The sequence below is a fragment of the Heterocephalus glaber genome, unplaced genomic scaffold, assembly GCF_053883595.1.
Source record: "Heterocephalus glaber isolate CG9 unplaced genomic scaffold, H.glaber_assembly_v1.0 deba00001497, whole genome shotgun sequence".
NCBI lineage: Eukaryota > Metazoa > Chordata > Mammalia > Rodentia > Bathyergidae > Heterocephalus > Heterocephalus glaber.
Window position 1 is genome coordinate 23,399,798 of NW_028258320.1, and position 27,993 is coordinate 23,427,790.

General features: G+C 37.2%; 1 pseudogene; it reads left to right on the plus strand.

Annotated features, from left to right (window-relative positions):
• Window positions 1-17,506: 17,506 nt before the first annotated feature.
• LOC147825598 (U2 spliceosomal RNA) lies at window positions 17,507-17,579 on the plus strand (annotated as a pseudogene).
• Window positions 17,580-27,993: the final 10,414 nt, after the last annotated feature.

The window sequence follows — 27,993 nt, forward strand, 5'->3', positions numbered from 1 at the left end:
CAGGGGAGAACTTCAATTCTTTTACATTTCCTTAGACATGTCCTAAGAGCTAGCATGTGTTCTATTCTGGAGAATGATCCACGTGCAGTCTAAAAGAATGTGTATTTTGATTTTTGGGGGTGGAATACTCTGTAAACATCTATTAAGTCCATTTGTTCAATGGCTTGGTTCAGTTCTAGAATTTCATTGTTAACTTTTTGTCTAGATGATCTGTCTATTTGTGATAGTGGAGTATTGAGGTCCCCCACTACAACTGTCTTAGTGTGTATTTGGTTCTTCATGTCTATTAATATTTGTTTTGTATAGTTGGGGGCATTCATGTTTGGTGCATATATATTTAGGATTGTCATATCTTCCTTTAGGATTGTTCCCTTCACAAGGATATAGTGACCTCTTTGTCTCTCTTAATTAGTTTTGGTTTGAAATCTACTTTGTCTGCAAATAAGATTGCTACCCCTGCTTTCTTCTGGGTTCCTGTGGTGTGGAGAACTGTTTTCCATCCTTTTACTTTCAGTCTATGAGTTTCTTTTTGAGTTAGGTGTGTTTCTTGTATACAGCATATTGTTGCATTTCCTTTTTAAGCCATTCTGCCCAGTCTATTTCTTTTGATTGGTGAATTGAGGCCATTAACATTGAGGGTTATAATTGATAGATATTGATTTATCCTTGTCATGATGTTTTACTTTTGTTGGCTCTTTTATTTCTTATTTTTCCCCCTTTCTCTTTAGGGTCTTACCTTGCCTGGTGGCTTCCCTCTGTTGGGCCTCATGGATTTGTGGCCCTCATTGCTTTTTTCTAGGATGTTTAGAATTGCTTGTAGTGCTGGTTTGGTGTTCATGAAATTTCTCAGGTGTTCTTTATCATGGAAATGTCTAATTTTCCAATCGATTTTGAAAGATAATTTTGCAGGATACAACAGTCTTGGTTGGAAGTTATTTTATTTTGGGGCTTGAAATACTTCACTCCAGGTTCTCCTTGACTTGAGGGTTTGTGTTGAGAAGTCTGCCATGATTCTGATGGGCTTTCCTTTGTAGGTGATTTGTTTCTTTTCTCTAACTGCTTGTAGGATTTTGTTTTTCTCTTGGGTTTCTGGGATCTTGACTATTATATGTCTAGATGTAGATTTTTTTTATCATGGCTAGTTAGAGTTCTATATGCCTCACTTATCTGTATGTCCAATTCTCTACCTCTGTCTGGGAAGTTTTCCACTATTACTTCTGTGAACAGTTTTTGTATGTCAATTGTGCTTTCTCCTATTTTTTCATGGACTTCTATCAGTCTTATGTTATTCTTCTTTGCATCATCTAGCAGTTGTTGGATTGATTTCTCATGGCCCCTTACTATTTTTAAGAAATCTCTATTTTCATGGTCTGTAACCACGATCCTGTCTTCTATATCTGATATTGTATCTTCAGATTCCCTTAATCTGCTGTGGATAATTTCAATGGAGTTTTTGATCTCCTGAATACCTATTTGAATCTGTTTCATGGATTCCATTTCTTTCTTACGTTGGGTGATCATGGTTTCCATTTCTTTCTTATGCTGGGTATTCATGGCTTCCAACATGTTTCTGAGCTCATCTATTTTTTTTATCTGTTTCTGTTCTAGATCCTCTAATCATGTCTTTCACTCTGCTCACCATCTCTGTAGATATCTGGGAGATTATTTCTGCTTTGAATTTTTCTAGAGCCTCATTCATCTCTTTTGTTACTTCCTATGCTATCAGTTCAGGGTATCCAGGTGGTTGGTTATGGGACATTTCCATCTCATTTCCCCCAGTTTTCACCCTTGGTGGGGTGGAAGTCTGAGTTTGTGCCTTTCTTAAATGTCTTCTCATTTTTGTTTTTGGTACTGTCCTTGGTTTAGCTCCTGGGTTGATAGTTTGAAATTGCTTATTGTAGGTATCTTTGTTGCTTGTAATTAGAACCCTTATGGAATAATTGCTTCTCAGAGGTGTCTGCCAGATATAGCTGGTCTTTAAGTTTTGAGTCTCTAATGACTCTAAGGCTATCTCATTTTCCTTATACTAGGAAGGTTCATTGACTAGATCAATAACAACACCTTAGCCCAAGTGATAGAATCAGCAACACCATTGCATCAAGTACATCTTTGAAAATGACATTTTTTGGTAGTTATTAATCTATCACCTTTAGCTGTGTGAATTAAATCAAGATCAAGGACCAACCCAACATATAGTGAATAAACTCTTCGATATAACAACTGTACCCTTTGGTATGGGGAGTTAGAAGGGGTTGGTGAGGGAGGGACAGATGGGAAGAAGGATGGGGAAGGTTAGCAGTGTGGCCAGAGGACACAGGTGAGAAGGAAAAAGAGAATAATAGGAAAATAAAGAAGAACTCAGAATGAGGACCAAAGCAGGGACAAAAAGGGAAGATGAACAATGTGGGAGAGCAAGAGAGTGAGTGTAAGAGAGAGAGAAAGGAAAGAGAAAAGAAAGAAGAAAAGAAAAGGAGGGAAAAACAAATATCTGCAAAGAGTAGGGACAAAAATTAAAGATAAGAGGAGCAAAAGAAAAGAAAAGAGAAAAAAACTAATAATACTAATTTTGGGAATAAAAAATAACAATGAAGATGAAGGGCCTCTTTCAGGGTATGTCTCTGCTGTCACAATAGACAACGTGGGTAGCAGTGTGCAGATATAAGTCAATGAGTCTCAGCAAGCTAGTCACTGACCCCATGAGATTCAGGCAGATTTCTGGCTGCAAGTCCCAAGTTGAGCTCCCTGTCCTCCTGTAGGGTTGAACTCTGCAGAGTCGTACTGCAGGTTCCAGCTGCCCTTCCCCTGAAGATAGTCCCAGTCCTGATGGGAGGTGAAGATGACTCCAACTTACCCAGTACAGTGGTCTGGTGGTCTGGTGTCCTCTGCATCTTTGTAGTGTGGAACCAGGTGTCCTCTGCGTCTTTGTAGTGTAGAACCAGGTGGCTGGATGTACAGAGAAGAGGCCAGAGGAGCGGGGGACGGGGGGTGTCCAGTGGTTTGCTGCTGGGGTGCAGGCTGATTCAGCATGTTCCACTCGACTTACAACCTTAGTACGGCTTCTGCACACCTGCCTGTCTGCAGTGGGCTAATTCAGCATGTTCCGTGTGACTCGCGATCTTGGTACCTATGACTACTTCTTTATATTTAAAGACACTCAGCTCAGAAGATTGCAAAGTTAAGTAGAAATGACAATTTCCCATCTGGTATTTCACTGAAAGACTTTGGACATTGGAAAGTAATGTGAAGGGATTTTTCTTTTCTTTTTTTTTTTAAGAAAAATTTTTTAATTGACTAAAAAAAATCAGAGTCAGAATTAAACAGAAGAGCCAGGGGCGGACCAGTGAGGAGGGGAACCACCTGGAGCCATCTGAGCTACACCACCCCATTCTGAGGCCTCCCAGCCAGAGATGGACAAGTGAGGAGAGGAGCTGCATGGGCACCTGCAGCACCGCCCCAGCACACCGTCCTAACTCTGGCCTCCTGGTTGCGCCTGTATCTGAATCCACATCCCAGAGGCACAGAGTGTCACAAAGGCCATTGTCCTGAGCTCTAGATGATAGGCAGAAGTGAACAACAGAAAGAGGGCCTTTCTCAGGCTCCTTGATGAAAATTGAAGCCCACTGGAAAAGTGAGGAGAATCTCTGCAATAAAGGCACACCAGACCACTGTAGTTGGTAAGTTGGAGGGATCACCACCTCCCATCAGAACCTAGACTATCTTCAGGGAAAGGGTAGCTGGAACCTGCATTAGAACCTTGCAGAGTTCAACCCTCCAGGAGGTCAGGGAGCTCAACTTGGGCCTTCCAGCCAGAAATCAGCCTGAATCTCAGGGGTTTGCTGCTGGCTTGCTGAGACTAATTGACTTAGACCTCTATCCTGTGGCCCAAATTTTCTATTGTGACAGCAGAGACATACTTGAAGGAGGCCCTTCACTTTTATTTTTTATTTGTTATTTTTAAACTTTTTTTCTCTCATTTTTAATTTTTAATTTTTATTTGCTTTTTCTACTCTTTTCTAATTTTTTTCGTTCTTCTTTTTCTTTTCTTTCTTTCTGTCACTCTCTCACTCTCCCACATTGTTCTTCATCTCCTTTTTTGTTACTGTTCCTGCCCTAATTCAGGTTTCTTCTTTCTTTCTCTTTTCTTCTCATTTTTCCTTCTCTCAATTTCCATTAGTTTCAAAGAAACGTGAATACAGTTTCTAGCTTTCCTATTGCTGATAGGTTGTTCTATTCTTGTCTTTGTTCCTTCATTCAGTCTTTTCCTCTTGTTTTCAAAAGTCCCTAGAGTTTGTGTGATCTTCATGTGTCCTCTGGCATCATTTCTAATCTTTCCTTTTCCTTCTACCAATCTATCCCTCCCCCCACCCCAACTCCTTCTAAGTCCCCATCCTAAAGGGTAAAGTTGCTATATTGAAGAGTTTATTCACTATAAACATAGTTTGGGTTGGTCCTTCATTTTGATCTAATTCACACAGTTAAAGGTGATAGATTAATAACTACCACAAATTGTTATTTTCTAAGCTGTGCTTTATATTATTGTTATTGCTGAATGTATCACCTGGGCTAAGGTGTTGTGATTGATCTAATCAGTTATCCTTCTGGTATAATAAAAATGAGTTTGCCCCAGAGTCATTAGAGACTCAAAACCTTAGGACCAGCTATATCTGGAAGACACCTCTTAGAAGTAATCATTCCATAAGGGTTCTAAATACAAGCAACAATGATACATACAATAACCAATATCAAATTATCAACCAAGGAACTAAATCAAGGACAATACCAAAAACAAAAATAGAAATGAGAAGACATTTAAGCAAGGCTCAATCCCAGACTGTCAGCTCATCAAGGGCAAACTCTGGGAGAAATGAGGTGGAAAAGTCTGATAATCAACCACCTAGACACCCTGAATTGATAGCACAGGAAGTAACAAAACAGATGAATGAGGCTGTAGAAAAATTCACAACAGAAATAATTTCCCAGATAACTACAGAGATGGTGAGCACAATGAAAGACATGACTAGAGACTCTAGAACAGAAACAGATAAAAAAAAAAATAGATGAGTTCAAGACCATGATGGAAGTCATGAATGCCCAGCATAGAAAAGAAATGGAAACCATGATTGCCCAACATAAGAAAGAAATGGAATCCATGAAAAAGATTCAAACAGATACCCAGGAGATTAAAAACTCTATTAAAAGTATACATGCCAGACTGAGCTAATTAGAAGACAGAATATCAGATATAGAAGGCAGGATGACAGTCAGTGTCCATGAAAAGAGAGATCTCTTAAAAATAGTAAGGGACCATGAGAAATTAATCCAACAGCTCCAGATGATAGAAAGAATAATATAAGACTGATAGTCCACAAAAAAGCATGAGAAAGTACAATTGACATAAAAAATCTATTCACAGAATTAATGACAGAAAAATTCCCAAACAAATCAAAAGAATTTGACATACAGATAAGGGAGGCATATAGGACTCCAACTAGCCATGATAAAAAATTCTACACCTAGACATATAATAATCAAGATCCTGGAAACCCAACAGAAGAATAAAATATGACAAGCAGTTAGAGAAAAGAAACAAATCATATGCAAAGCTTTGAAAGCCCATCAGAATCACAGCAGACTTTTCAACACAAACCCTCAAATTAAGGAGAGCCTGGGTTGCAGTTTTTCAAGCCCTAAAAGAAAACAACCTCCAACTTAGACTGATATATCCTCCAAAACTATCTTTCAAAATTAATGGGGAAATAAGATACTTTCATGACAAAGAACACCTGAGAAAATTCATAAATACCAAATCAGCACTCCAAACAATTCTAAGCAATATGCTAGAAAAAGACAAGGAAGGTCACAATTAAATGAGGCCCAACAGAGCAAATCCATCAGGCAAAGCAGAAAATTAAAAGGAGAGGAGTAAAAATAAAAAAGAGCCAACAACAGGAAAATAACATGACAGTGATAAGTCAATACATGTCAGTTATAGCCATCAATGTTAATGGGCTCAACTCACCAATCAAAAGAAATAGATTGGCAGAATGGATTAAGAAGCAAAATCCAACAATATTCTATATACACAAAACGCACCTAGTTCAAAAAGAAACTCATAGACTGAAAGTAAAAGGATGGAAAACAGTTTTCCATGCAACAGAAATCAAGAAAAAAGCAGGGGTAGTTATCTTATTTACAGACAAAGTATATTTCAAACCAAAACTAATTAAGAGAGACAAAGAAGGTCACTACATCCTTGTAAAGGGAACAATCCAAGAGGAAGAGATGACAATCATAAATGTATATGCACCAAATATGAATGTCCCCAACTATACAAAACAAATAATGGACATGAAAAATCAAATAAGCACTAATACAATTGTAGTGGGGGACCTCAATACCCCACTGTCACAAATAGACAAATCATCTAGACAAAAAATCAACAACAAAATACTAGAACTGAACCAAGCTTTTGGAAAATGGAAGTAATAGACATCTACAGAGTGTTCCGCCCCACAAAATCAGAATATACATTCTTTTCAGCTGCACACAGGTCATTCTCCAAAATAGACCACATACTAGTTCATAGAATATGTTTAAGTAAATGCAAAGGAATTGAACTTATCTGATGTATATTATCACACCATAGTGCAATTAAACTGGAGATCAATAGTATAAGAAACTGAAAGAACTTCACAAACACATGGAAATTGAATAACACTCTCCTGAACAATCAATGGGTCACAGAGGAAATTAAAGAAGAAATCAGACAGTTTTTCCAATTAAATGATAATGCCAGTACAACATACAGGAATCTATGGGACACATTGAAAGCAGTTCTATGAGGGAAATTCATAGCAGTGAATTCCCACACTAGGAAAACAGAGCAAGCTCAAATAAACAACCTAATGCTGAATCTTAAGCTCCTAGAAAAAGAAATCCAAGACAAACCCAAAGCTCGTTCAAGGGAGGAAATTATACAGATCAGAGCAGAAATCAATGCAATGGAGACTAAGAGAATGATACCAAAAAAATCAATGAATCTAAGAGTTGGTTTTTCAAAAGAATAAATAAAATCAATAAACCCTTAGCCAACATTATCAAAAAGGGGGGGGGGGCACAAATCCATGCAATTAGGAATGAAAATGGTGAAGTCACAACAGACACAGCAGAAATCCAGAGGATCATCAACACCTACTTTGAGAACCTGTACTCTAATAAAATGGAAAACACAGAAGAAATGGACAGATTCCTACATACATATGAACTGACAAAGTTAAATGAAGAAAATATAGAAATTCTAAACACCCCAATTACAATGAGGGAAATGGAAAATGCAATTCAAAAATCTACCAACAAAGAAAAGCCCAGATCCTGATGGCTTCACTGCTGAATTCTACAAGACATTTAAAGAAGAACTATCACCATTACTCTTTAAACTCATCAAGGAAATTGAAAGGGAAGCAAGCCTTCCAAATTCATTCCTGGAAGCAAGTGTTAGTTTGATTCCAAAACCAGGGAAAGAACCCACCCAAAAAGAGAACTACAGGCCAATCTCCCTAATGAACATGGATGCAAAAATCCTCAACAAGATACTGGCAAACAAAACACAGAGGGTCATCAAAAAGGTCATACACCCTGACCAACTCAGATTTATTCCAGAGATGCAAGGAAGGTTCAACATATGTAAATCAATAAATATCATACACTATATATATATATATAATATATATATAATATATATAATATATATGTATATAATATATATATATATTTTGGTACCAGGGATTGAACTCAGGACCTTGCACTTGTGCAGCAGACACTGGAACCACTGAGCTAAATCCTGGGCCCTAAATGAAATATACCTTGATTTTTTTTTTTTTTTTTTTTTGGTACTGGGGATCAAACTCAGGACCTTGCTCTTGCAAGGCCGGTGGTGACACCACTGAGCTAAATCCCCACCCTGTCATACACTATATTAACAGAGTCAAGGACAAAGACCATATGATCATCTCAATAGATTCAGAAAAAGCATTCCACAAAATCTAACACCCATTTGTAATAAAAACCCTACAGAAAATTGGAATAGAAGGTCTTTATCACAACATGATTAAGGCTACCTATGAAAAACCAACAGGCAACATCATACTAAATGGTCAAAAACTGAAAACTTTCACGCTAAAATCAGGAACAAGACAAAGATGCTCACTATCGCCACACCTGTTCAATATAGTTCTGGAAATATTAGCCACAGCAATTAGACAAGAGAAAGAAATAAAAGGAATAAAGATAGGAAAGGGAGAAATTAAACTGTCATTGTTTGCTGATGATATGATACTTTACATAGAAGACCCAAAAAACTCGGCTAAAAGACTTCTAGCTCTAATTGACAGATTCAGTAGAGTAGCTGGATATAAGGTCAACACTCAAAAAAACAGTAGCCTTCTTACACACAAATAACAGATTCACTGAGAGAGAAATTCAGGAAGCAATTCCTTTACAATAGTATTCAAAAAATGAAATATCTAGGAATCAACCTCACAAAGGAAACAAAAGACCTCTACACTGAAAACTATAGCACTCTGAAAAGGTAAATCGAGGAGGATATAAGAAAATGAAAAGACATCCCTTCTTCCAGGGTAGGAAGAACCAATATAATGAAAATGACCATACTTCCAAAACTACTATATAGATTTAATGCAATGTCTATTGATATTCCAACAATATACTTCACGCAACTAGAGAAAACAATCCAAAAATTCATTTGGAATTCAGAAGAGACTTAGACTAGAAAAAGCAATTCTAGGCAACAGAGACATAGCTGGGGGTATCACAATCCCCAACTTGAAACTATACTACAAAGCTACTGTGATAAAAAACAGCATGGTCTTGGCAAAGAAACAGACCCAAGGATCAGTGGACTAGATTAGAAGATGCAGAAACAACTCCAGACATACTCAGCCACCTCATCTTTGACAAAGGAGCCATCTACCATCCTTAGAGGAAAGAGAGCCTATTTAATAAATGGTGTTGGAAAAACTGGATTTCAACCTGCCAAAGATTGAAACTAGACCCATACCTACCACCATGCACCAAACTAAGATCAAAGTGGATTAAAGATCTAAATATTAAAACAGAAACACTAAACTTGCTGGAAGATAGGTAGAACTCTTGAAGACATTGGCATAGGAAAAGACTTTATGAACAAAACATCAGTAGCATGGGAACTAGCACAAAGGATCAACAACTGGGATCTCATCTTACTAAAAAGCTTCCCATCAACTGGAAACCGGATAAAGAAGATGTGGTATTTTTATATAATGGAGTACTACTCAGCCATAAAGAATGAGAAACTGGAGGCCGTACTCTTTAAGTAAAATTAATAGGACACACATGTGTAAATACCAAATAGTTTCTCTAGTGTGAGAAACTGAAAGCATAAATAAGGATTAAAATGTTTAAAATGAATAATTGATAATTTGAAATATTAAAAGGACCAAAGGTGTAGGACTAATGGGAGAGGAAGGAGAAAGGAAAGAAGTGAAAGGAAAAATTATGAGAAAAAAAAATGGAAATGAAATCTGTGTGAATATGGAAGGGTTGATGGGGTGAAGGGCTCACAGGTAATGGGGAAAAAAATAAGAACCAAGATATATCGTGTACAGGTACAAGCACACAATGATAAATGTAAACGTATTATATACCTAAAATACACCCTTAAAAGAATTTTTTTTTTAATTTACCAACAAAGAAAACCCTAGGTCCTCATGGCTTCACTGCTGAATTCTACAAGACATTTAGAGAAGAACTATTGCCAATACTCTTTAAACTTTTCAAAGAAATTGAAAGGGAAGCAATACTTCCAAATTCATTCCTGGAAGCAAATGTTACTTTGATTCCAAAACTAGGGAAGGACCCAACCAAAAAAGAGAACTATCGGTCAATCTCCCTAATGAACATAGATGCAAAGATTCTCAATAAGATACTGGCAAACAGAATACAGAGGGTCATCAAGAAGATCATATACCCTGCCAAAGTCAGATTTATCCCAGGGATGCAAGGATGGTTCAACATACGTAAATTGATAAACGTAATACACTAACAGAGTCAAGGACAAAAACCATATGATCATCTCAATAGATGCAGAAAAAGCATTTGATAAAATTCAACACCAATTCATAATAAAAACCCTGCAGAAAATTGGAATAGAGGGGCATTATCTCAACTTGATAAAAGCTATCTATGAAAAACCAACAGCCAACATCATACTAAATGGTCAAAAACTGAAAACCTTCACACTAAAATCAGAAACAAGACAAGGATGTCCACTATCACCACTCCTGTTCAATATAGTTTTGGAAACATTATCCACAGCAATTAGACAAGAGAAAAATAAAAGGAATAAAGATAGGAAAGGAAGAAGTTAAACTGTCATTTTTTTGTTGATGATATGATGCTCTACATTGAAGACCCAAAAAACCTGACCAAAAGACTTCTAGACTTAATTGACAGATTCAGTAGAGTAGCTGGATACAAGGCAAACACCAACTCAAAAATCAATAGCCTTCTTGTACACAAATAACAGACTCACTGATAGTGAAATTAGAGAAACAATCCCTTTCACAATAACATCCCAAAAAATGAAATGTCTATGTATCAGTCTAACAAGGGAAGCAAAAGACCTCTACATTGAGAACTACAACACTCTGAAAAGAGATTGAAGAGAGAATATAAGAAAATGGAAAGATATCCCTTGTTCCTGGGTAGGAAGAACCAATAGAGTGGAAATATCCATACTCCCAAAACTGCTATATAGATTTAATGCAATCCTAATTGAAATTCCAGCAGCATTCTTCACGGACCTTGAGAAAACAATCCAAAAATTCATTTGGAACAAGAAGAGATCTAAAATACCAAAAGGAATTCTAGGCAACAGAGCCATGGCAGGGGGTATCACAACCCCCAACTTGAAACTATACTACAAAGCTACTGTGATAAAGTCAGCATGGTACTGGCAAAGAAACAGACCCAAGAATCAGTGGAATAGATTAGAAGATGCAGAAACAACTCTAGACATACTCAGCCACCTCATCTTTGACAAAGAAGCCAACCACCCTCATTGAAGGAAAGATAGCCTACTTAATAAATGGTGTTGGAAAAACTGGATTTCAACTTGCCGAAGATTAAAACTAGACCTATATCTATCACCATGCACTAAATTAAGATTGAAGTGGATTAAAGATATAAATATTAAAACAGAAACATATTAAATAGAAATATTAAACTTGCTGGAAGATAAGTTAGATAGAACTCCTGAAGACACTGGCATAGGAAAAGACTTTATGAACAAAACCTCAGTAGCACAGGAACTAGCACAAAAAATCAACAACTGGAATCTCATCCTATTAAAAAGCTGCACTGCAAGAGAAACCACCAACAGAGCTAAGAGACAACCTACAATGTGGGAAAAAATTTCTAGCAGCTGTACCTCAGACAAAGGTCTACTATCTAGAATACATAAAGAACTCAAAAAAATCAGACCCCCCCCAAATATAATGACCCAATTCAAAAATGGCTATCTGAAATGAACAGACATTTCTCAGACAAAGAAATAAAAGTAGCAATTAAACATATGAAAAATGTTCAACATCACTGGTCATTTGAGGGATGCAGATGAAAACAATGCTGGGATTTTACCTCACTCCAGAAGAAATCAACCAATAACAAATGCTGGTGGAGTTATGGGGAAAAAGAAACCCTTCTTCACTGTTGGTGGGAGTGCAGACTGGTGCAACTACTGTAGAAATCAATACAACTACATCAGACAACTAGGAGTGGAAGTCCCACTTGACCCAGCTATCCCTCTGCTGAGTATCTTCCCAAAAGAATTAAAAGAATCATACCACAGCGATATATGTGCACCCATGTTCATAGCAACACAATTTGTAATAGCTAAAACTTGGGAACAGCCCAGTTGCCCATCAACTGGAGACTGGATGAAGAAGATGTGGGGTTTTTTTTATAAAATGGAGTACTACTCAGCCATAAAGAATGAGAAACTAGAGACATATATAGATAAGTTGATGCACATTGAGGCCGTACTCTTAAGTGAAATGAATAGGACACACATGTGTAAATACCGAATAGTTTCTCTAGTGTGAAAAACTAAAAGTGTAAATAAGGGTCAAATTGTATAATTGATATTGTGAAATAGGAAGAAAAGGTCTAAACGAGTAGGGGAAGTAAGAAGGGTAGGGGAAAGATAAGAAGGAAAAAGAAAAAATACAAGAAAAGGGAAAAAATGCAAACAAAGTCTTTGTAAATACAGAAGGGTGGAGGGGTTGAAGGGAGGGCAGGGGAATGGGGAAAAAATAAGAACCAAGATAGATCATGTAAAGGTACAAGATCCCAATGATGAATGTAACTGTACTGTATACCTAAAATATACCAATAAAGTTAATGGAAAAAAAATAAAGAGAAGATTCAAAATTTTGTCACAACCCAGAAGACAATGGTAAGAATACATTATAGTAAGTACTAAGTGTGTTATATATTTTAATTTAATATTTACCCTAGCTTTATAAAGTAGGTGCATAGCCCCATTTTTCAGGTGATAAAAAAATGAGACTCAGGGCAGTTAACATAATTCTGCTTAGGAAACATAGACGGTTAGAGGAAGAGGTTGAGCTTCAAACTCAAATCTGTCTTTATCTCCACACCTATATTCTTAATGTATGCACTCCTCTTGACTGTCTTCCCTATCCTAAAAGCCTTGTTTGGGTATTTTACCATATCCCTCTTCCTTAATGAAACTTATGATTACCTACATTATCTTGTTTATTATCTTATTTGTGTTCAGCATTCTCTCCTGAAATAAAAGCTCCAAGAGCAAATGGATTTTATCTACCAGGTTCACTGTCATTTCCATGTCCTAGCACATAATAGTCATTTAACCAAATGTTTCTAAATGTAATAAATAAGTATTCTTGCTCAAAAAACTTAATTTGAATCAAAAGTTGAACCAAAGCCCAGATCAAGGCTTTTTCCACAGCTATATTCTCCATTCTCTCGAGCCTGATGAATGTCTGCCTGCTTTCATAATAACTATCCTGGTGAGACACCCTCTGTATACACAACACGGCTTAGGAAGAGTGGGTATATAAAGAAAAATAAATTCTCATCTCTGGTCCAGAGGGATCTGCAGCAAGCTGCAAAGATAAGGACTATGCCTTTAAAAAGTAACTCCCCTTCACAGCAGCCTACCTTCAGTGTCCAGTGAGCAGCTGTTGATAACAAAGATTATCTTTCTGCAGAAATTTCAGTTCCAAGGAAATCTAATGCATCTCTAAGGTGAAGAGAAAGGAAGACTTTAATTTGCCAACTCTGACATCCTCAGCACCTGCTGTTAATCACACACCTGCACTCAGGCGTGATTTAGTGGCTCCTGTGATTGGCCATTCAATTGCTGTCTCTGGAGATCACTGTCCCAGCTGAATATCCAGGGACCACATTCATCAAAAGCATAATTTGAGCAGAACGTGACTTTTTCCAAAGCTGGAGAGACAGCATCCGCAAGAAAAATTGACAATATCTTTAAAGGAAAGTTGGCTGGCTCTGAGGATAACAGAGAATGATTTTTATTTTTACTATTAAAAGGAAAACATCATATTCTCAGGGGTGGTTTCAAAAGTACTGGGGTATTTTTGACCACCCATGAAAACAAACATGATGCTAACCAGGAATTCAGCAGCTACCACTACAGTGCACAGAGGATAACAGAATTCCCAGCCACTGAGTTAATTAAGTGATGTCAAAGGACAGAAAGGTGAGGTGGCAAAAGCGCTGCACCGAGACATATCTGTTGTGAAGCTTCCTCTCTGACTGCCCACCAACCCTCCCACCTGGAGGACTCAAGAAAAGCAGGTGGGCCAGGCTGAGCCAATTACAGGATCCACCCTCAGCTCCGATGATTGGTTAAATATGGCTAACAGCAGAGCCTTCTCCAGTATTTCCCTCTTGGAGTTGGAGGGAAGAATCCTTCTTGCTCCATTGTTGTATAAGCATATAACCCAGAGATTCCTGTAACTATATGGAAGAGTCTGAGCAAATGAAGCCAAAACACAGAGAACCTAGAATAAAGATAGATATATAGATAGAATCAATTCTCCAAGTTTAGTCATAGTTTCCAAAGCTGTCTCTCCTTGTAGTTCCTATGAAAGTTACTTAGGATCCTTCCAATAGTTCCTCTCTGCTCCTTTAGCTACTTTCAGTTTAGTTACTGTCATTAGCAATACATACATAACTGGCGAAAACAGAAATTAGTATCCAGAAATGGGAAGATAAAATTACACACCTTTAAATAGAATGGCCTTATTAGACACAAAGTAGAGGCAATGAGTATTACTCCATTCCCATCTGGGAAGGCAAAAATTCTACAGAAAAAAACGTAGATGTTCACTATTACCTCTTGTGTCTTGGCAGACAAGCCATGATAATATTTTGGTGGTTTAGTATAAAAATATTTAAAATTTAAGAACATGCTAGATACTTCTTATACACTTCAGAAAGGTCCTATAAGAAAAAAACAAGCCTCAATGTAAGTTGGCATTTCTTGAAATGTAATAGTGGGGGAAATGAGATTGATATACAGTATTGCTAAAGGAGAAGCCCTTTCTGTCTGTGGCTAGTGATCCAAAGCTACAGAGACAACTATGTCACCTACAAAACCACTACAGATGAACCTTCTGCCCACAGTAAAGTTATTTCATTGATGAGGAGGAGAGATGCCCAGGAATGACCTAGAAATGAGGACAGACTGACCACCCAGACTAAACAACTCCTGCTGTCCACCTCTCCCTGAGAAAGGATAGCAATTTTTCCCACCACAAAGCACAAATAATTGAGATGTAGTCAGGGGCCAGAGGGAGCTTAGCTCTATTTTACCAATTCAGCCTATTGCTTCAGTTGCTCTGAGGCAGGCCCAACGAAGTTATTAAACAGAGTCCATAGAAGAATGAGCAAAGTCCTATAGATCTGTTTCCAGCAAACAAGAAACTTCAAAGGCAGGATCTAGAGTTAAGTGTTGTGACTCAGTAAAATTTTTTGTTTTTAATAAATCAATAGGACCCATCAAAATGAACTCAATCTTAGAATCCAACTAGCTGCTTAAGGAGATGTTTTTCTGGAGAAACTCCTAAACAACAACAACAAAAACAAAAGCCCTATACTTGCTCAGACTCTAAGGTAGTCCCCTGGCCATGGTGACCACAGTGACAGCAAGGAGCCTTCTGAAAGCATACAGCCTTCTGTGGGCTGTCTCTATATTTATTGTGGCCATGAAGGGAAATGATCAGGAAAAGAATACCAAAGACCTCACAGTACCAAGGACAAAGTCAAAGCTGGACATGCCTTACTAAAGGAGAGGACTAAAGGAGGGGACCACTGTGAATGAGATCCATGCCAGCCATACTGAATGGAATACAGCATATTCTCCAAAGTTGTACCACTACATCTTGTTTATCCGTTTCCCCACTTCTAAACAGGAATTTTTTATTGTGACTATATGATTTTTCCTGGATTGTTCTGTCTTGGATGGGCTGAAAATGGTTAAATTAGAGAGATTTGATCATGGCCACCTAAGGGGCAAAAGAGTGAGAGTCCAAATTTTGCACTAGAGGGAAAGGGCAGGTACCCTGAGGAGGAGCTAAAGAGAAAGTCTGATACCTGAAGGGTAAATAAAAAGAGAAGCCTGCTGGGCCAAAATCCAGTGCCTGGGGGAGTAGTAAGGAAAAATCTGGATCAGGGCACCCCACCCCTCCCCAGGTACAGCCTATGATAGCTATCATGGAAGAGGATTCTGCTAACTAAAGGAGGGAGCTGGCTCTTCAGCTGCATGCTTGACTGATGGAATAGGCACATAATCATGCTAACCTCCCCACTGGGAAGAGGATTGCTGCAAGTGAGATACATACAAGAGAAAGCTTCAGAAAAACTAAATGCTGGGAAAACAGTGTATGAGACAACACCAGCACTCACTCGGGTTTTGTAAACTGTAGTACTCCAGGAATACTCAGCATTTGTGAGTAGTGGGAGAAGGCTTGCCCAAACCAGAAAAAATTAGCTGCTCCTTCCTCCCACATACAACAGTAGTCCAATGCTTGTGGGACTTCAATGTGTACCACACACACTTGCTTGTCAGCGGGCTCTCAAAGGGGAGCCCCCAGCACCCTCTTCCTGGGGATTGTAGAGGCCAGAGAGATCCTGGACTGCACTCAATTCATTAGTCAGAAAGTAAAATTCTTGGAACAGTGAACGACAAGAGGAGGGACAGAGGGCAGTACCAGGTCAGAGGGCTTCTAGCGTTGCACTAAGCAAAAGGCTTATGGAGGCCTGTGGAAGCCCTCTGGCCTAAATGGAGAGCAGTTAACACTAAGAAGTGTAGGCAACACAGATTTCACTAGTAAGGAGCCATAGATCACATCTCTAGATACACAAGGGAGAAATGGAAGATCTGGCAGTGCCAGACCAGAGTAAGCCCTCTCCTATTGTTTCCCCAAACACCAGAAAGACTGAGACAGCATGAACTCCTGCTCACCACCCACTGTCCTGCACTGGCAAAAAAGGCCCTTTGTCAAGCCTAGGGCCTGTGCCAGGTCCAGGGGTGGATCAGAGAGCAGAGCTCTTTTTCTTTTTTCTCTCCTTTTTTTTTTTTTTTTTTTTTTTGGTGTGTTTCAAGCACAATCATGGTAGATGATCACATTCATCGTGGGAAGCTGGTACACATATATAACACATTTTAATTCTTTTTTCATTTTCTTCCACACCTCTACTTCCACCTCTTGTTCCCCTACTCTTTTGAAAAATATCTATCTCCCTATTTCATATTTTCTGTTATTTTGCTCTCTAATTTTGGGTTTCTCATATAAAAGCTCTGAGACAGAGATGACAAAAGTGACAGAAAGAGGCACTTGGGTCAGAGGGCTTCTGACAAAAGAAAAGAAAATCTTTATAGAGGGAAAGCATGGATGACAGTAGGATTTGCCCTGAAGTGAATAGGAGTGGGAAGTCCCTGGAACTTGACAGAGAACCAGGTGTTGAGCAAACTACACCACATCTGCTTCTTCCCAATCAACTGAGGCAGTCAAGTCTTGGGACAGTGACAAAGGCCTGCAGTTAACCACTCCCCAAGCACAGCTGGTGGCCAGGAGGCAGGTTCAGAGATCAGCAGCCCTCAAAGCTACTGGGCAAGCAATTAAGCAGTCTGGCGGGGCAGGGGACACCAGCTTGTGAGCTCACAGTGACATAAACAGAGCTGTGAGGATGCTCTGGGTTAATGCCATAGCAACTGCATGAAGGTTTTTTGTTTATTTCCTTGCTTTTTTGTTCTGGGTTTTCTTCTCTCTTTCTTACTTCTTTGTTAATATTATTTTATTTTAATCTATTTTTAAAAATCTTTTTATTTATCCTAGTCTCTCTTTTGGCTTTTCTTCTCTCTTTTTAAAACTTTCTTATCGCTTCTTGGCCTTTTGGCTAAGATCAAGTGTAGTATCTGTTTTAAAACTTTCTTTCCTCACTAACCTTTTTCTTCTCCCTTCCTCATTGTATTTCATTTTCCCTCTCTTCCTCTCCCCCTTTCATATGACATATATATAGCAGGAACCTGTATATGTGCAAAATAGAGTAAAAATTATCCAGTGCTTTAACTTTAATAATACTATTCACTAGCATGTCAGGGTAACCCTTAACAAAATTGTGCTTAGAAAAGACAAACAAAACTAACTACATTACTAGGTTCTGACCATTTCACAGCTTCCCTCAGTCTCTACCTACAATTTCATCCCTCTGTATGCCTCTTCCTACCTCCACAGATACTCAAACCCCCTCAACACTAGCTCTCTAAGCCAGCCATGGAAATAATTCCAGCAAAGTCCAACCTCCTGTCCAGTTTTCACCTACTGACATTTCTCTTATCTCCCTTCCTTCTTACTAATTTACTTCATCCTTTTCCCCTTGCACATTCCTTCTTCCCATCCTCTACATCCCAGACTAACCATAATTAGCAATATACTATAATCTCTAGAGGGCATTGATAAAAGGTTGAAATTGTAAACACAAGTTTTAATGTTCATGACTGATTTATAGTTGGATCTGTTGATGGTGTTAGAAGCAGAAGGAATTCTCTCTTTAAAATACAGTGACTGGGTCCAACTCAATTAAACTGAATAGGTTGAAGTGGAAGACAATACCTCTCAACAAATAAGGCCAAGACCTCATCACTGGAAAACAGAACCTAACTAAAGAAATCGCCATACTACCAGCAAAGTCTCTTCATTCTCTTTGACCTCAACCCTCAGTACAAAAAAAGAACAAAAACATGAAAAAACAGCAATAAAGTGCCCCCAAAAACTCCCAACTCCTACAAACCAGAACTAAGGGGCACCAATCAAAAGGAAACTAAACACCAAATGACTGAACTGTACGAAATGATCAAAGATGAAGCAAAGAAATGTGACAAGTTTAAAGATGATACAACCAAACAGATAGAGGATTTGATAAACAAATTGATCAATGCATATAAAGAGTCAGATAAAAGCGCAATGACCCGAGTTCGATCCCCGGTACCAAAAAAAAAAAAGAGTCAGATAAAAACGTGCAGAGCTAAAGGAAACCAAACTGTGAGTGACAAATTTACTAAGGGAGCAGAGTCCATGAAAAGGTGTCAAACAAAAATCCAGGAGATAAAGAATTCTATTCAATATCTGAGCAGCAGAAATGATGAATGTGAGAAGACAAATCTGATATTCGTGATCATATACTCAGAGATAAATTAAAAACAATGAAACAGCAAAGAATATTGATCCAACAGCTACTAGATGACTCAAAGGAGCCTAATTGGAGTTAGAGAAAAATCAGAAAACAGCAGACATGAAATATAAAATCTGCTTACAGATCATAGCAGAAAACATCTGTAGTATGGGAAAAGAACTCAACGTACAAATAAGCAAAGCATATAGAACCCGAAATATTTACAATGAAAGAATAAACTCCCCATGAAACATCATAGTCAAAATCCCAGGAGTTAAACAAAATAATAGAACCTTAAAAGCTGTCAGAGAAAAGAAAAACAATCACTTATAAAAATCAATCCATGAGGATTACAACGGACTTCTCTACACAAATTTTAAAGACCAGGAGAGCTTGAAGTAAAATGTTTGGAGTCCTAAAAATAAAGAACATCTAACCCAGACTATTATATCCTCCAAAACTATCTTTCAAAATTGATAGACAAGTAAAGATATTACATGACAAAGAAAACTTTAAGAAATTTATGAACCCCAAACTATCACTCCAAAAATACTTAAGAATATCCTAGACAGAGACAATGCACCCAACAAAGTCAAAATCTCAGATGGAGTGAATACATCAAGTAAGATTTGCAGCTAAACAAAAAGGGAAAAATAAAAGGCTCACCAACAGAAAAAGAGCACTATAACAAGAATAAGTGAATAACTTTCAGTAGTAACTCTCAATGTTAATGCCTTCGAGTCACTAATTAAAAGACACAGATTAGCAGAATGGATTTTTATAAAACTAATTTAGCTTCCTACAAGTTACACATCTAATCCAAAAAATAATTAATAGATTAGCCAGGTATGGTGGCGCACACCCATAATCCTAACACTCAGGAGGTTGAGGCAGGAGATCGCCATGAGTTCAAGGCCAGCCTGGGCTCCATAGTGAGTTTAAAGCTATCTGAACTACATAGTGAAACCCTGTCTGAAAAAAAAAATTTCATAGACTAAAGATCGAAGGATAGAGAACAATATTTCCTGCACCAGGACCCAGAAAGCAAGCAAGAGTAGCAATCTTATGCTCAAAGAGGACTTCAAGCTAAAATCAATCAAAAGAAGGAGGTAAAGAAGGTTACAATGTATTAGTTAAGAGAACAATTCAACAGGAAGAGTTAACAATTGTAAATATATATGCACTGGACACCGTTGCACCCAACTTCATAAAATAAACACTACCACACATAAAATATCAAATAAATATCAACACAATCAGCGTGGAGAACCTCAGTACACCACTTTCACAAATAAACAGATAAAATAACAACAAAGAAATATCAGATCTGAACCACATCTTGGAATAAATGGACTAATAAATCTCTACAGGCTGTTTTACCCCATGACAACAGAATACACATTCTTCTCAGCATCATATGGAACTTCCTCCAAAGAAGACCACAGACTAGTCCACAAACTGCTTCAATAAATACAAAAGAATGTGAAATTATCCCATGTATACTATCAGATCATAGTATTCTGAAACTAGAAGTCAATGGCAAAGAAGCCACAGAAATTTTTCAAACACTTGGGTATTAAATAAAACACTACTGACTAATAAATATGTCACAGAAAAAATTAAACAATTTCCAGAATCAAACAACAACACCAGTACAACATTCTATAACCTATAGGACACAATGAAGTCAGTCTGAAGGAAAGTTTATAGCAATGAATGGCCACATCAGAAAAACAGAGCAATGCCCCAACAAATATTTTAACAATGTACCTTAAGACCTGAAAAAACAAAAAGTCTAAATCCAAACTGAGTACAAGGAAGGAAATCACAAAGATCAAAAGAGAAATTAGTGAAATCAAGACCAAAAAAAAAAAAAATACAAAGAATCAATGAATTGAAGAGCTAGTTCTTTGAAAAAAAATAAACAAAATATAAAAATCTTTGGCCAGTCTTACCAAAAGGAAAAAAGAAAAGACCCATAGCAATGCAATTAGAAATGAAAAGGGAAAATCACAATGGACACTACCACAATCTAGATTATCAGTATATATTATGAAGACCTGTACTCCAAAAAAGTGAAAGAATCTCAAGAAATGGACAGATTCCTAAACAAATATGAATAACCAAAACTGAATTAAGAAAATAGAAAAAGCATGAACAGTCCAATAATAGGCAATGAAATTGAAGCAATAATAAAGAACCTACCAACTGAGAAAAGAATTCACATTTGAATTCTTAAAGAACTTTGGAGAAGATCTAACACCAATACTCCTCAAACTCTTTAAAGAAATTGAAAGAGAAGGAATTATTTCCAAACTCATTCCTGGCTTTTATCCTAATTCCAAAAACAGACAAGAACTCAACTAAAAAAGAAAACCGCAGGCCAATCAGAAAATGGAAAAATATACCCTGTTCCTTGATAGACAGAACCAACATTGTCAAAATGGCTACACTACCAAAATGATACATAATAAAAATACCAATAGCGGGAGCCAGGGATTTAGTCCAGTGGTTTCGCCGCCTACTGCGCAAGTGCAAGGACCAGAGTTCGATCCCCGGTACAAAAAATAAAAATAAAAAATAAAAAAAATAGTGTTCCCCACAGAACTAGAAAAATCAGTCGTGAAATTTATATGGAACAAAAAAAGATCCAGAAAAGCAAAAGCAATCTCGAGCAACAATAGCAAAATAGGAGGTATCACAATACTGGATTTCAAGTTATATTACAAAGCTACAGTGATAATAACAGCACAATAGTGGCACAAAAACAGCCACATGGATCACTGGGACAGAATAGAAGATGCAGAAACAACCCAGGCATATTCAGCTATTTGATCTTTGACAAAGGGGTCAAAACATAAACCAAAAGAAAAATAGTCTAATAAATGGTTCTGGGAAAACTGGTTATATACACATAGAAGATTTAATCTAAGTGTGTATCTTTTACAATGCACCAAAATAAAATAAAAATTGGTCAATTAACCAAATATTAAAATAGAAACACTTAATCTGCTGGAAAATAAAATAAGCAAAACCCTTGAGGATATAGACCTAGGCAAGGATTTTCTGAGCAGAACCCCAATTAAAATAACACCAAGAATCGAAGTGGGCAAAGGGGAAGGGGAAATGGGAAGGGTAGGGGAAAGGAAAGAAGGGAATGGAATTAATATGAGAAAATGAAAAAATGGAAACAACGTCTTTGTAAATAGGGAAAGATGGAGGGGTTGAAGGGAGGGCAGGGGAAGGGGGAAAAATAAGAACCAAGAGAGATTATGTAAAGGTGCAAATTTCCAATGATGAATGTCATTATATTGTTTACCTAAAATGTACCAATAAAATAAAATTTTTTAAAAAGAACAACAAATGGGATTTTATCAAATTTAAAAGCCTCTGCAAAACAAAAGAAACAACAAATAGAATAAGGAGACAATTCACAGAATTGGAATATTTTGTGGGCTACTCCTCTGACATAAGACTAATATCTAGAATATTTAAAGAACTTTAAAAAATTAGATTCCCCTAAAACCCAATCAAAAAATGAACAAATGAAATGAATAGGCACTTATCAGAAGAACTATGAATGGCTAATAAATTCATCAAAAAAATGTTCAAAATCTCTGGCCATCAGAAAAATGCAAATTAAAACAACTGAGATTCTACCTTACTCCAGAAAGAAAGGCTGCCATCCAGAAATCAAACAATAACAAGTGCTGGCAAAGTTGTGTGGCAAATAGGCACCCTTCTACATTATTAGTGGGAATGTAAACTAGTACAATCACTATGGAAATCAATATAGAGATTCTTCAAAAAAGCAAAACTAGAAATTACATTTGACTCTACTATTTCCCTTCTAGGTACCTTCCTGAAAGAGTTAGACATCATATTACAAAAACACATGTATACCCATGTTTTCAGTAGCACAATTCAAATACCTAAATCTTGGAGGTAGCCTATATGTCTTCAACAGATGAATGTAAAAAGGAAATGTGGCATTTATACACAATGGAGTACTGCTCTGCTACAAAGGAAAATAAATTTGAATCATTTGTAGGAAAATGGATGCAAGACCATAATGTTAAGTGAAATAAATCAGACACACAAACTTAAATATCACATACCTTCTCTTATATGAGAATCCCAAAGTATAAGTAATTTAAAGAGAAAAGAAAAGATAGAAATAGGAAACAGGGAGATAGATCTTTTGTAAATGGGAAGGAGATCTAGAGATGGAGGGAGGGGGAGACAGAAGGGAAGGGAAGAATAAAAAGAATTAAAATGTATTATGTATATATACCTACACCACAAAATAAATGTTATTTCTCACAAACATGTACTAATAAAAATTAAAGTTTTAAAACAGAAAATGGTTATATTAGCCTCATTGTCCGCACTAAGGCACTATATAAGATATCTCATTTGACTGAGAGAAAGGACTTACTTAGTCCATTCATGCCACTATAACAAAATACCACAGACTAAGTAATTTATAAAGGACAGAAATTTATTTCTCAGGTCTGGAGACTGGAAGTCCAAGATCTAGGTATTGGCAGCTTCACTGTCTGGTGAGAATCCAGAGTTATTCCATGACAGCACTTTATTGCTGTGTCCTCACCTGGCAGGGGACAGAAAGGCAAGCTTGACAGAATGCTGTGAGAAACCTCTTTCATAAGGATCTTAGTACCACTCATGAGAAAAGGAGCCATCATGACTTGATCACTTCTTCAAGAGCCTACCCTTTAACACAAGGAGTGATCGAAAAATACACTGAATGCTTACATTTTTAAAAAATTATTACAGTAAAAGACACATTACCAAGAACCATAGGATAAATGTGCTTGCAGCCAGGGGGAGTATTATGATTGGCAATGTGATTTTTACTATGATAAACATTTTTAACATTCACTTATTTTTGATCACCCTCTAAATGATCAAGCTTTATGGCAACCTCCATCTGACAAAACCATTACAGTATGTCCTCATTCACTGTATTTACTGGATCTGGCACCATGCAACTTTTGGCTCTTCTGCAAAGTGAAAATGACCCTAAAAGGTAAATATTTTCAATAGATTCAGGACACTGAGGCAGCAACAGTGAAACTAAAGATACTCACGAAAGAGGACTTCCAGAGCTGCTTCCCAAAGTAGAAAGAACAATGGAATAAATATGTTCAAAATGAGGGGAAGTATTTTGACAGGGATTGATGACAATCTGTGTCTTATAGTAACATTTTTTAATTTAATCATTCATTGTATTTTCTTACCACACCTCAAACGATCACATTTGAAACACCTGAATTTTGAGAGGATACATTCAAACCATAGCAAGTACATCACACAAGACCCCTGCACTTGGTAATGAACAAAGTAGTTGGCTGAAAAATAAGAATCATGATACGTCATGTATGGGTACAAATTTTACATGATGAATGTGATCATTATGTATATCTAAATTGTACCAATACACTTAATTTTTGAAAAACCAAAGTAATGGCTGATAGTTTGGAACAACTGGAATGATGGGGAGTACACTAGTAATTTCACATGGATTCACTGAATTTTATAAGCATAAGTTGAAATTGTACAAATAAAAAGAAAAATGTGTGTGGATTGTGAAGTCTGAGGCATTAATCATGGAACATCACCCTAGACATAGAAATTGGTCCAAGATGTGACTGAACCCCAGTCCATTAGTTACTGTCTAGCTTATTCTTGCTGGAGCTTTTAGAGAGTTTCTCTTTCCTCTTTGGTTATAATCAAGCAGAATATAACTACAGAGAGAAGACAGAGCTCCCAGTGCCCCTTATGAATCCTTTGTGCAAAATAGAAAATGTGTCTGCTCCTCAAATCAATTGATTTCTTTTGTTGGAAAAGACATTTGAGTGCCATCTGCTGGAAACTTTCCACAATACACATACAGACCTTTGATACTAAGTAGCTAGAGTTGATTGTGCCCCTTACATGGAACAATTATACACTGCACACTACACATGGTAGTCTCTACCACTTGGGGAAGTTTAACCGAGTGATGTCAGAACCCCTAGAAGAAGCAGCTATGAGAAGGACTGAGACATTCCCACAGGTTCCAGAGCTTTGGTTGCAGTTCCATAAGTCTGCAAAGTTGACCTGCCTCCTGTAACTCTTTCTTCTATTCTTCAGGTGATTCCAAATTCTTTTCAATATATTCTTTTTCTCTTAAGGTAAAATCTAGTTAACATCAGAAGGTTTGTTCCTTACAAGCAGAAGAGTCCTGGCAAAAATACAGTGGTACTTCAGTTCATGAACTGAATTTGTTCTATGATTTTGGAAAAGATGGCCACATTTGTGTTTGTGTGGAAAAGATGGGCATGGTTATGTGTCTCCTGATGCAGAGTTTGCAAACAAAAGCAAAATTTTGCCAAACATTTCTGTTTGTGAACCAAATTGTTTGCAAAACAAAAAAGCGTTCATGAACCAAGGTACCACTGTACCCAGTTGTATTCATGCTCTAGCCATACAAACTTAGCTAAATCATTTGTCACCCCAAGATGCCTGAGCTATAGATTAAGCAACAATTAAAAATAATTGTACGAGAAGAACATATTTTAAAGATCCAGCTATTCTCCTTGGTATCTTCCTGAAAGAATTAAAAGCATCATACCACAGTGATATATGAACACCATGTTTATAGTGGCACAGTTTGTGACAGCCAAATCTCAGAAAGAACCCAAATCCCAATCAACCAATGAATGGATAAAGAAGATATGGGGGTTTTTTGTACAATGAAGTACTACTCAGCCATAAAGAAGGATAAACTTGAGACATTTATAGCTAAATGGATGCACCTCGAGACCATATTCTTTAGTGAAATAAATAGGACACACATGTGAAAATATCATATTGTTTCTCTGATGTGAAATACTAAAAGTGTAATTAAGGACCAAAATGTATAATAGATATAGTGAAATAGGAATAAAATGTTCAAATGGGAAGAGGCACAAAGGAGTGGGGAGAGATAAAGGAAAGAAGTGAAAAGAAAAAAAAAAAAAAGAAACATAAAATGGAAACAAACCTCTTGTAAAAAGAAGAGGAAGAGGGATAGAAGGGAGGGGAGGGGAATGGGAAAAAATATGAATCAAGATGTATCATGTGCAGGTACAAATTCCATATGATGAATGTGATCATTATGTATATCTAATTTGTACCAATAAACTTAATTAAGGATAAAAAAAAGAATCATCAAGCCTAGGTAGATTGATTGTATCCCTCTGAACAAAAGGCTCAGGGTCCATCCTACCATCTTCCAATAGGAAGAAATGGAGATGGCTAACTGTGTGGACAGCAAATATGGTTCATACCCATGCAAACTGGTACCCACCTAAAATCAATAAGTTAAAAAATAAAACCCACGAAGGCTTGTTTTCAACATCACAATGTGTTTAATCAGCTACTATTACAGATGGTCCTTGTCATATACTATGGTTTTCCCCAAAGAATTTATACTGAGGCTTATTCCTCAGTGAGCCAGTGTGGGGAGGCAGGGCTTCGGGAACCACCCTCATGAATGAATTGTTTTTCTCATGAGACTGGATTATTTCTTGCAACACCAGAATAGTACTCATGGGACTGTTAGTCACTGTGATTAAAAAAAAAGAAGCTGGCATCTTCCCTTGGCCTGTCTTACACACGTGCTCCTTCCACACATGTCTACTTCCCTTTCTGCTTCTCTAATGTGCTGTGACACCGCAAGAAGTCCCTGCCAGAAGCCAACCAGATGTAGCCACCTGATCTCAGATTTCTCAACCTGTAGAAAAATGAGACAAACAGAACTCTTTTCTTTAAAAACTATCCATCTTCTGGTATTTTGTTATAGCTAAAGAAATTGGGTTAAGATGGCATATCCACAAATTGATGAAAAAATATTAATTATTCTCAGATGAAAGAATAGTTAGCAGGTACCCAAGTAAGGACTCTTACCTATTCTAACAAATAACTTTTAGTGAAGATACAAATCATAAGTTAAGTAAGCAACTGTTAAAAGGGAGAGGGTTCCAAACATAATCTACTAATTTGTTCATCACTGAACACAGGCAGAGATCATTATATTCCTGTACTTAGAAACACCAGGTTGCATTCATTCATCAAAAGGACTCAGTATATTTTATCCTGCCCTTTCCCTTGCTTTTCCATACCTTGACTATTTCATCTCAGTTTGGCAGATAATTAACTAACCACCAAACCTTTATTAAGGCTCAATATTTCCCAAGCCCTGTGCTAGACAGTTTAGACACTAAGAAAATGAGTTAAAACATAACTCCTGCCATCAAGAAATTCAAAAGTTAGCTAGGGAAATAAAACAGTCACATATGCCTGGCTCATTCTTTAATCACTCATTGATTCATTCAACAGATTCTTTTTCAATGCTTGATAGGTCCCAGAAGAAAAAAGTAAGGTAAATATACTTCCTACCTAAAAGAGTACATTTAATTTTAACCTGTAATAGGTGCTCTAAAGGAAAGCTACATGATGCCTTCAGTTGGGGAGTAGTTTTTTCTTTAGGAAATCACCTTTAAATTCAAGAGCTGATATATGGGTGGCAGTTGGCCAGGTGAGGAGAATGAAATACAATACTTCAGAGAAATGGGAAAGCACATATGAAAAAAAATTATAAAGGAAGAAACCTTAACAAGAAAGCTAACAAAAAGGAAAGGGAGGAGGCAGGACAAGTGGAAGGGCTGGACAGTAGCAAGTTTTGTCATGGTCGTGTCAAGGATTTTATTCTAAAAGCAGTTAAAAGCCACCCAAGGGTTATAAGAAGAGGAGTGTCACCATCACACTTGCACTTCATAAAGATCAGTCCAGCTGCCTATGTCAAGAACAAATTGGAATGTGGCAAAGGCAGACTTGGCAGACTGGGAAGAAAATGTGTCTCGGGCTGCAGAGAACAAGTCCCATCAACAGCCACCAACCACTTCACTGTCAGCACCATAGTCCTCTCTCAACTCCTAATAACATTATCAATCCCCTGAGTTACAGGACAAAGCTCTCCAGACACCCTAAAATGAAACTCAAAACATAATTTCTCATAGTAACAATGCTGGAAAAGGCAGTGGTTTATAGTTTAATTAATACCTTAGTTTAACTTTTATGGTGGCTCTTCTTTTCAACTCTCAGCATTTTTATAATTAAGAGGGACCTAGTACACTTCAAAAGATT